The following is a 10772-nucleotide window of genomic DNA, read 5'->3' as shown; positions in this document are numbered from 1 at the left end:
CCTGAGCTTCTTTTGCTCAAGGCTAGCACTACCACAGTGCTAATTCTTGCTTTTTCTCTTTATGTGGTACTGAGGAATCGAACCCAGGGCTTCATGCATGCTAGGCATGCAATCTTCCACTAAGCCACCTTCCCAGCCTGGTTAACATTATCTTTTATCTCTACCTACTGGAGGCCCAGAGCAGCCTCTCCTAACACCAAACCAAACAAACAAACAAAAAAAGGCTCCTAAGATTGCAAACATCCCTTCCTTTGCCCCTCTTGAGATTGCATCTCTGTCCCTTTGAAAACCATGCATGTTAAGTGAAGTGAAGTAAGCCAGGCCCAAAGAAACATAGGTCCCATGGTTTCCCTTATTTGCAATAACTAGTATATTTCTGAGACAAGCAGAAATGGTCAGGTAAGTTGATGTTAAGCGAAATTAACCCCAAGTTAAGGACTCAAATGTTTTTTTCTTTCTTGCTATTATGTCTAACATATTTATAGGATATTTCTTTGTTGCTTGTATGTCCCTCCCCCACGGTATAACCCCTGTTTTCACTGTATTTGATGTTGGTATAATTTGGGGAGGTGAAGGGAAAAAAAACAAATTGTTTAAATACAGGTGGACCCATTGCACCAATGAGATGTGCAAGAGGTTATGTCGAAAATGAACTTTACAACTTCGGTGCGGGGAGGGGGGGGTGGGAGGGGATGGGAAGGGATGGGAAGGGGAAACAAAGGAGGAGGCAACAATGCTTGATAAGAAATGCACTCATGGGCTGGGAAGGTGGCTCAGTGGTAGAGCGCTTGCCTTGCATGCCTGAGGCCCTGGATTCGATTCCTCAGGACCACATAAGAAAAAAGAAAAAAAAGCCGGAAGTGGTGCTGTGGCTCAAGTGATAGAGCGCTAGCCTTGAGCTGAAGAGCTGAGGGACAGCGCCCAGGCCCAGAGTTCAGGCCCCAGGACTAGACCCCCCCCAAAAAAAAGAAATGCACTCATTACCTTGCCCATGTAATTGTAACCCCTCTGTATGGTCTTTTCAGAAGAAAAAAAGAAAGAAAGAAAGAAAGAAAGAAAGAAAGAAAGAAAGAAAGAAAGAAAGAAAGAAAGAAAGAAAGAAAGAAAAACCATGCTTATAGCCAGGCAGTGGTGGCTCATGCCTGTAATCCTAGCTACTCAGGTGGCTGAGATCTGAGGATTGCAGTGCGAAGCCACCTAGGATAGGAGTCTGTGAGACTCCTCTCCATTAAACTACCAAAAAAAGCCAGAAGTGGTAGAGTACTAGTAAAAGAAGTAAAAGAGTAAAAGAAGCTCAGGGAGTTCAAGTCCCAGGCCTGGCACAAAAAAAGAAAGAAAAAGAAAATTACACATACGTGCAGGTGACAAATCTAAGTTTGCAAACTTGGTACAGAAGGGCCACGTCAATGAGCTTCAGGGTGGCCTTTAGAAGAGCCCAAATCGGAAAGGACCTAACTGGTCCCGTAATAGACCCCAACAACTTCACATTGGAGGCCGAGCTGTGGGCGTGGCGTGGGGCTGGAAAGAATGCTGAGCTGAGATGGAGAACATGTTTTGAAGATGGAATTGGCAGGACATATGGTTACTGTGAACAGGAGGGCAGGAGGGAGAGGGAGGGGCCTTGGACGATTCCCAGATCTGTGCCTTTCGCAATTGGATAAGATGGGGACACGAGATGAGGGGCCCGGCTGGGTGAGGAGGATGAGTTTCATTTTGGATAAGTTGAGTTTCAGGTCCTTGAGGGCCACAGGGGAAGCCAGAAGTGGGCTGGCAAGGGGAGGAGGGGAGTAGCTCAAGTATTAGGGCTTTTGGCCTACTTGCAAGTATGAAGTATGGGGTTCTATCACAGGCTTTGGGGTGCTGGGAGGCAGGAATTTATTATTGCCTGCAGATTATATTGAGTAGTAAAGCATATGACTGTGTGTGAGATCCCACTCCTGTTCCCTCTGATAGAAAGTATGTAGGAGCCAGGCACTGATGGCTCACCTGTAATCCTAGCTACTCAGGAGGCTGAGAGCTGAGGATCACGGTTCAAAGCCAGCCTGGGCAGGAAAGTCTATCTCCAATAAACCACTCAGAAAAAGCCAGAAGTGCCACTGCAGTTCAAGTGGTAGAGCACTAAAGAGCACAAAGAGGCTCAGGAACAGTGTTCAGGCCCTAGGTTCAAGCCAAAGGACCAGAAAAAAAAAGTATGTAGGATTTGGAAGCAAATTACTTGTCTTTAAGTGAATGGATCAATCTGTGATGAGACTCCAAAGGGTTATTTTTAATTTCATGGAAGGAGGAAGAGAAGGAAGAGGAGGTAAAGGAGGAGGAGGAGGAGGAGGAGGAGGAAGAAGAAGAGGAAGAAGAGGAAATTAATGAGCTACCAAAACACAGAAAGACACCAAAAACTGAAATGTGTATTACAGCCATCCCTCAATAGCCACAGATTTATACACATTTATACACACATTCATACACACACACACACACACACACACACACACACACACACACACACCATGCTAATGAATACCCAATCACACATACTCAAGTCTCTTACAAAAATATCAGAGTTGTTGGTGTGTGTGTGTGTGTGTGTGTGTGTGTGTCTCCTAGAACTTGGACGCAGAGCCTGGATGCTATCCTTGAGCTTTTTTTGCTCAAGGCTGGTGCTCTACCACTTTGAGCTACAGCTCCACTTCTGGATTTTTTTTTGTCAGTCCTGGGGCTTGAACTCTGGGCTTGGGCACAGTCCCTGCATTCTTCAGCTCAAGGCTAGCACTCTACCTCTTGAGCCACCATACCACTTCCAGTTTTCTGGTGGTTAATTGGAGATAAGAGGCTCACAGACTTTCCTGCCCAGGCTGGCTTTGAACTGTGATCCTCAGATCTCAGCTTTCTGAGGAGCTAGGATTACAGATGTGAACCACCAGAGCCAGATTCAAGTTTATTATTTGTGTATTTGTTTATGTACTTCTTTATTATTTTGCTAGTCCTGAAACCTGAACTCAAGGCCTGAGAATGTTCACTTGTCTTTTGTGTGTGTGTATGTGTATGTGTGTGTGTGTGTGTGTGTGTGTGCGTGTGCACACTCTACCACTTGAGCATATGTCCAATTCTGGCTTTTTGCTGGTTAAATGGATGTAAGAGTCTCTTGAATTTTCCTACTTGGGCTGGCTTCAAATCTTGATTACTGCCTGGCACCAGTGGCTCAAGCCTGTAATCCTAGCTACTAAGAAGGCTGGTTCAAAGCCAGCCTGGGCAGGAAAGGCCGTGATACTCCAATAAACCACCAGAAAACCAGAAGTGGCACTGTGGCTCAAGCGGTAGAGTGCTAGCCTTGAGCTGAAGAGCTTGGGGACAGTGCCCAGGCCCAGAATTCAAGCCCCACAACCAAGAAAAAAACCCTTGATTACCCCATATCTCAACCTCCTAAAAAGCCAGGATTACAGGAGTTAGCCACTGCATCCCAGCCATACTTAATAGTGATAAAAGACAAGGACAAGCCATGTGTCCTTGACAGAAAGAAACTCTATTAACTTGGCCATTGTCCTTCCTTCCCTCCCATGGGTAGGAGGAGGTCTCTGGCAGACAGGACCCATGCTTTGACTTGGAGTGAATGACAATAACAGTCAAGATGATTGTGGGGGAGGAGGAGGAGGAGGAACTAAAAAGAGATGAAGGCTCTGGGTGTTCTGATATTGGGGACCCTCAGAGGACCCAACACTAAGGCATGTTCAAAATTGTCATCCTCAAGCTAGGCATCAGTAGCTCATGCCTGTAATCCCTGCTACTCAGGAGGCTGAGATTTGTGGTTCAGTGCTAGCTTGGGCCAGGAAAATCCATGAGAACTCTGATCTCCAATGAACCAGCAAATGGCTAGAAGTAGAAGTGTGGCTCAAGTGGTAGAGTGCTAGCCTTGAGGATAAAAAAAATAAAAGCTCAAGGACAGAGCCCAGGCCCTAAGTTCAAGCCCCAGGACTGACAAAAAGAAAAGAATTAGAACTCATTGGGGAAAAAAGCAAGAAAATAGAACAATAAAGCCTGTTGTAATCATTTTAGAGGTAAGCAGAAGTAAGGGGGGAGCAAGAGAGGGGGTGTTTAATGAGGATGCAAGAGTATCATGTTGGAAATGTCACAATGAAATTAAGCCTCATGCCGGGCACCAGTGGCTCAGGCCTGTAATCTTAGCTACTCAGGGGGCTTAGATCTGAGGATCAAGGTTCAAAGTCAGCCCGGGCTCCAATAAACCACCAGAAAACCAGAAGTATCACTGTGGCTCAAGTGGTAGAGCACTCACCTTGAGCTGAAGAGCTCAGAGATAGTGCCCAGGCCCAGAGTTCAAAAAAGGAAGGAAAAAAGGAATGAAAGAAGGAAGGAAGGAAGGAAGAAAGGAAGGAGGGAGGAAGGGAGGAAGGGAGGAAGGGAGGGAGGGAGGGATGGAGTGAGGGAAGGAGGGAGGGAGGGAGGGGGGAGGGAGGGAAAGAGGGGGAAACAGACAGACAGAGAAATTAAGCCTCATATATTGTGTAGCTGCTGACTATCATGGGCATTTAGCTAAGAGAAATGAAATCAGGTATACATTTGGAGTTTTTGTGTGTGTTAAATGTGTGTGTGAAGCTGGGCACTGGTGGCTCATGCCTGTAATCCTAGCTACTCAGGAGGCTGAGATCTGAAGAGTGCAGTTCTAAGTCAGCCCTGGAGGAAAGTCTGTGAGACTCTCATCTCCAATAAACCACTCAGAAAAAGTCAGAAGTGCCCTGTGGCTCAAGTGGTAGAGCACTAGCCTTGAGCTGAAGAGGTCAGGGGCAGCGCCCAAACCCAGAGTTCAAGCACCAGGACCAACCAAAAAAAAAAAAAAAAAGGGTTCTGGGTCTTGAAGTCAGGGTATCCCACTTTTACTTTGTGTTTTCACTCAGGGCTGATGCTCTACCACTTGAGACACAGTTCCACTTCTGGCCTTTTGCTAGTTCATTGGAGATAAGACTCTCATAGATTTTCCTGCCTGGGTTAGCCTTAAACCCCGATCCTCAGATCTAGCCTCCTGAGTAGCTAGGATTGCAGGCATGAGCCACCAGCGCCCAGCAACGCTGGGTTTCATTTTGAATATGTGCCATGTGCTAAGGAGCCAAGGGCACCGCCCAACAGCCTCTGCCCTCACGGAGTTTATATTCTAGCGGAACACAAGCATAATGCATTGCTAATTACAGCTGTGGACAGGAGGAAGTAGACAGTGCACAGAACAAGGAGAAACTGGTGGGGGGGGTGCACACCTGCAGTGTCAGTTACCTGGGAGGCTGAAGCAAGAGGGCTGAGTTTGAGACCAGCTTGGACAACATATTGGGACTCCATCTCAAAGAAAGGAAAGGGAGAGAGAGAGAAGAAGAAGAAAGAAAAGAAAAAAGAAAGGAAGGAAAGAAAAGAAAGGAGGAGAGGGAAGGGAAAGAAAGGGATAATAACGAAAGAAAGAGAAGCTAGGTACCAGTGGCTCACACCTGTAATTCTGGGTACTCAAGAGGCTGATATCTGAGGATCAAGACTCAAAGCCAGCTCAGGCAGACAAATCTGACAGACTGTTTTTTTGTGGGTTTTTTTTTTGTATGTCATAGGATTTGAAGTCATGGCCTGGTGCTGCCCCTAAGCTCTTTTGCTCAAGGCTGGCACTCTATCTATTGAGCTATAGCTCCACTTGCAGATTTTTGTGGTTTGTTGGAGATAAGTCTCATGAACTTTCCTACCTGAGCTGGCTTCAAATCATGATCCTCAGATCTCAGCCTCCCGAGGAGCTAGGATTACAGGCATGAGCCACCAGCACCGGGCTGAGAAACTCTTATCTCCAGTTAACCAGCAAAAATCTAGGAGTGGAGCTGTGGCTCAAGTGGTAGAGTGCCAGCCTTGAGCAAAATAAATAAATAAATAAAAGCCAAGAAAGCCAGGTGTCAGTAGCTCACATCTGTAATCCTAGCTATTCAGGAAAGCTAAGATCTGAGCATCACAGTTCAAGGCCAGCCTGGGCAGGAAAGTCTGTGAGACTCTTATCACCAGTTAACCATCAGAAAACTGGAAGTGGTGCTATGGTTCAAGTGGTAGAGTGGTCACCTTGAGCTGAAGAGCTCAGGGCCAGTGTCAAGCCTCAGGGTTGACAAAAAGAAAAGAAGCCAAGAAAAAGCATGAGGCTTTATATTCAAGCCACAGTATGTGCCCAGAGAGAGAGAGAGAGATAGAAAGAGACAGAGAGACAGAAACAGAAACACAGAGACAGAGACAGAAACAGAGAGACAGAGAAACAGAGAGAGAGGGAAAGGGAGAGGGAGAGAGAGAGAGGACTTGTATATACTTTTGCTGTACCTAAATAAATAAAACTGGTCACACAATGTCATTCCATAATGTGAACAAGCCTGTCGCTTAGAGGCAGAGCTGGCCACAGGAAGGGACTTTGTGTGGTAGATTGTTGAAATGATAGTTTTACATTTGTCTGCACCTGCTTGTATCCACACTTTTGGGGTGTCTCCTTCTACAGACTCAGGGCTTGGTCACATGACTTGTGTGGGCCAATAGCAAAGGTGACATACTGACACAGAAAAGGGGCTACCAGTAGTCCCTACAGAGAAGTAGCCAGGTGCTAGTGGCTCATGCCTGTAATCCCAGCTACTCTGGCGGCTGAGATCTGAGGATAGAGATTCAAAGGAAGCCTGGGGCAGGAAAAGTCCATGAAATTCTTACCTTCCCATGAACCACCAAGAAGCTAAAAATGGAGTTGTAGTTCAAGTGATAGAGTGCCAGAATGAAGCCAAAGAGCTCAGGCACAGCACCTAGACCCTGCATTCAAGTCTGAACCCCAGCACAAAAACAAACAAACAAACATAGGAACTAGCCAGGTGCTGGTGGCTCATACCTGTAATTTTAGCTACTCAGGAGGCTGAGATTTGAGGATTGTGGTTCAAAGCCAGCCCGGGCAGGAAAATCTGTGAGACTCTTATCTCCAATGAACCACCAGAAAACCAGAAGTAGCACTGTGGCTCAAGTGATAGCGTACTAGCCTTGAGCTGAAGAGCTCAAGGATGGCACCCAGGCTCAGAGTTCAAGCTTCAGGACCACCACCAACAACAACAAAAGAGAACTATCTTGAGTTCACAGTTTCCCTTCGCCCCTCCGTGCATGGGGACACCTGGAAATCTGAGCCTCCTGTGCTCCCACATGCTTGTGTCTTTCTAACCTAAATATCATCGGCACATGCTGCTTTTCCCATGGATGAAGGAGCCTGGGGAGTTTTCCATGTCTGTTAATATCGGTCTGTCTCATCCTTTTTAGTGCCAGCCAAGGCATTCCCACAGCACTTTGGTGCCCTAATTTGTGAAACTATGCCTTCATTGTCTGTCATTCAAACTGTTTTCCATTTTCCACTTTTACAAGCAACGGTGTCATCACCAGCAAAGCCAAGGTAATGAACACACCCCAGTATCGGCATCCAGCTGTCAGAGAAACAGAAGGAGTCAGGTCCTGTATGCTAAATGTTGGGACGCAGAACTATCACAAGCTCTCCCACTGAAGTCTCAAGCTGGGTGCCAGTGGCTCATGCCTGTAATCCCAGCTACTCGGGAGGCTGAAATCTGAGGATTGTAGTTCAAAGCCAGCCTGAGACAGGAAAAGTCTGTGAGACTTTTATCAATTAAACCACAGAAAAAGCTGAAAGTGGCACTGTGGCTCAAGTGGTTGAGCTCAAGGACCATGCCGAGGCCCAGAGTTCAAGTCTCAGGACTGTCAAAAAAATTCTTCATCATTTCCACTTTCTATGCTTCTCATCTGACCTGAGTGTGGCAACTCTTCTTTTTCACCCGATTCTCAGCAAGCCTTCACGTGCTGATAATTTTAGCTTTTGCCAAATTAAGGAGTGAAATGTTTCTGCTTGCTAGCAAGGTCAAGCGAGTAACTGTTGTTTGTTGGTATTTAGATTCTAATCTCTTTACATAATATGAACCAAATCCAAACTAAAAGGAGGCCTATTCACACAAGGTTTAGGAGTAAGCTGCCTTGAGGTAACTACTAAGATTTCTTGGCTGTGTGATGCTGTTTATGTAACCTCTGTGTGGCTGTTTCTCATCTTGAAAATGGGGATGATAGATCGGTCTGGGGCTCACACCTATAACCCCAGCTAATCAGGAGGCTGAGATCTGAGGATCCTGGTTCAATGCCAGCCCAGCCCAGTCAGGAAATCCATGATATTCTTTTTTTGGGGGGGGGGTCCGGTCATGGGGCCTGAACTCTGGGCCTGGGCGCTGTCCCTCAGCTCTTCAGCTCAAGGCTAGCGCTCTACCACTTGAGCCACAGCGCCACTTCCGGCTTTTTTCTTTTTGCTTATGTGGTGCTGAGGAATTGAACCCAGGGCCTCATGCATACAAGGCAAGCACTCTACCACTGAGCCACCTTCCCAGCCCTCCTCACCAATTCTTAAGCACACACTGCACCCCAGCCTTTAAATGTTCGAACAAACATGTTTCCAAATGAACATTCACACATTTACTCTTCTTGCTTCTAATCTTCCCCCCCCCCCCAAGTCCTGGAGCTTGACCTCAGGCCTGGGCAAGCACTCTTCCATTAAACCACATTCCCAGCCCCAGCTTCTAATCAGGAGTGCTGTTTTTATAATGAGAAAATGCTCCTTTCCTTCCTTTCATCCCTCTCCTTCCCCTATAATAAATGATTTTTCCTGAAGGACAGAAAAGCAGGAGGACAACTGGTTTTCTACAGGAAACCCCTTGCAAAGCCAGCAACACCCTCAAATCAACCCAACTTCCCACCCCACAGCCCTGTGGCCAGATGCTGAATAACACAGCAGGGCCGCCCCCTGGTGGCATAAAGTAAAATAGGTCAAGGAAGGAAGTGCTTGTGTGTCCAAAAGGTAAAGGTTGGTTTTTCAATCAATCAATTAATTAATTAATCCATCAATTATCTTGAGCTTGAACTCAGGGCCTGGATGCTGTCCCTGAGCTTTTTGTGCTTAAGGCTAGCACTCTACCACTTGGGCCACAATTCTACTTCTGGCTTTTGTTGGTGGTTAATTGGAGATACGAGTCACACTGACTTTTCTTTTTTTTGGGGGGGGGTCCAGTTGTGGGGCCTGAACTCTGGGTCTGGGCGCTGTCCCTCAGCTCTTCAGCTCAAGGCTATCGCTCTACCACTTGAGCCACAGCATCACTTCTGGCTTTTTTCTTTTTGCTGCTTATGTGGTGTTGAGGAATCAAAGCCAGGGCCTCATGCATGCAAGGCAAGCGCTCTACCACTGAGCCACCTTCCCAGCCCCACACTGACTTTTCTGCCTGGGCTAGCTTCAAACCCTGATCCTCAGATCTCAGCCTCCTGTGTAGCTAGGTTTATAAGCAAGAGCCACCGGTGCCCTGCCCCAGGCCCTTAACCATTGTGTTCTCTGCTCCCAAAAGCTTCTATTTCTGTGGATCCTACTCATATGTTATCCAATGTACCGTAACCCCCGCTATTTGGGAGGAACAGATAGGGGGATCTGAGGCAAAAATGTGAGGCCCTACTCAAAAACAAACCAAAAGCCAGGTGTTGCTGGTGCACGTCTGTAATCCTAGCTACTCAGGAGGCTGAAGTCTGAGGATTACAGTTCAAAGCCAGCCAGGGCAGGAAAATCCATGAGACTCTTATCTCCAATAAACCATCAGAAAAATGGAAGTGGCACTGTGGCTGAAGTGGTAGAGCACTGGCCTTGAGCTGAAGAGCTCAGGGATAGTGGCCAGGCCCAGAGTCCATGCCCCATGACTAACAAAACACACACACACACACACACACACAAAACAGGCACTGGTGGCTCAAACCTGGAATCCTAGCTACTCAGAGGCTGAAATCTGAGATCACATTTTGAAACTAGCCTAGGCAGGAAAGTATGAGACTATCTCCTATTAACCAAAATCTGGAAGTGGTGCTGTGACTCAAGTAGTAGAGTGTTAGCCTTGAGCAAAAGAGGCTCAGGAATAGCCTGAGCTGTGAGCTCAAGCCTCAGGTCTAACACACACACACACACACACACACACATACACACACACACACACACACACACAAAAAAAAAAACAAGTGTGGTGGGACAGGCTTATCATCCCAGCAACAGAAGGTGTAGGATTATCTGGCTAGTTCTTAACTAAAAACCAATGAACAAAAAGGGCTGGCGGTGTGCTCAAGCTGTGGGGCATGGCCCACACAGCAGGAGGCTCAAGCTGCAGGTTGGGCTCAATCCTGGGTTCATACCTGGACCACTATCTGCCTATTTTACAGCAACTACTTGGAGCTGGAAGATAGGCATGCATCATCAGGCCTAATTTCTAAAGTTCTTCAATTTCAACTTCCCATGTAGCTGGGTTGACAAGTGTGCGCTATCATGCCCGGTTTTACCAATTTTTTTGTCCAGGCTGACTTCAGACCCTGATCCTCAGATCTCAGCCTCCTGCATAACTAGGATTACAGGCATCAGCCATGGGTGTCTGGCTTGTAAGATTTCTTGGCATTACCTAAGCCTCAAGATGTGGAAGCAGAGAGGCAGTATGTGTTGGCTTCCATCTCCACATCTGTCTACCATTAATGATATTCGACGTATTTCCCCAAGGATCCTTGGCTGGCTCATGGAAGGGCAGATCGCATGCACCTGGTGAGTGGGCGGGGCCATGTGATTCGTCCTGGCCAATGAGAGCAACCGTGGGCAGAAATGTGTCATTTCTGACCCAGAGGATTTCAGTGTCTTTCCAGTGTCCAGAAACTTTCCAGGAAGGAGCTGC

Source organism: Dipodomys ordii, unplaced genomic scaffold (genome assembly GCF_000151885.1).
Source record: "Dipodomys ordii isolate 6190 unplaced genomic scaffold, Dord_2.0 Scaffold171, whole genome shotgun sequence".
NCBI lineage: Eukaryota > Metazoa > Chordata > Mammalia > Rodentia > Heteromyidae > Dipodomys > Dipodomys ordii.
This window is presented reverse-complemented; position numbering follows the sequence as displayed.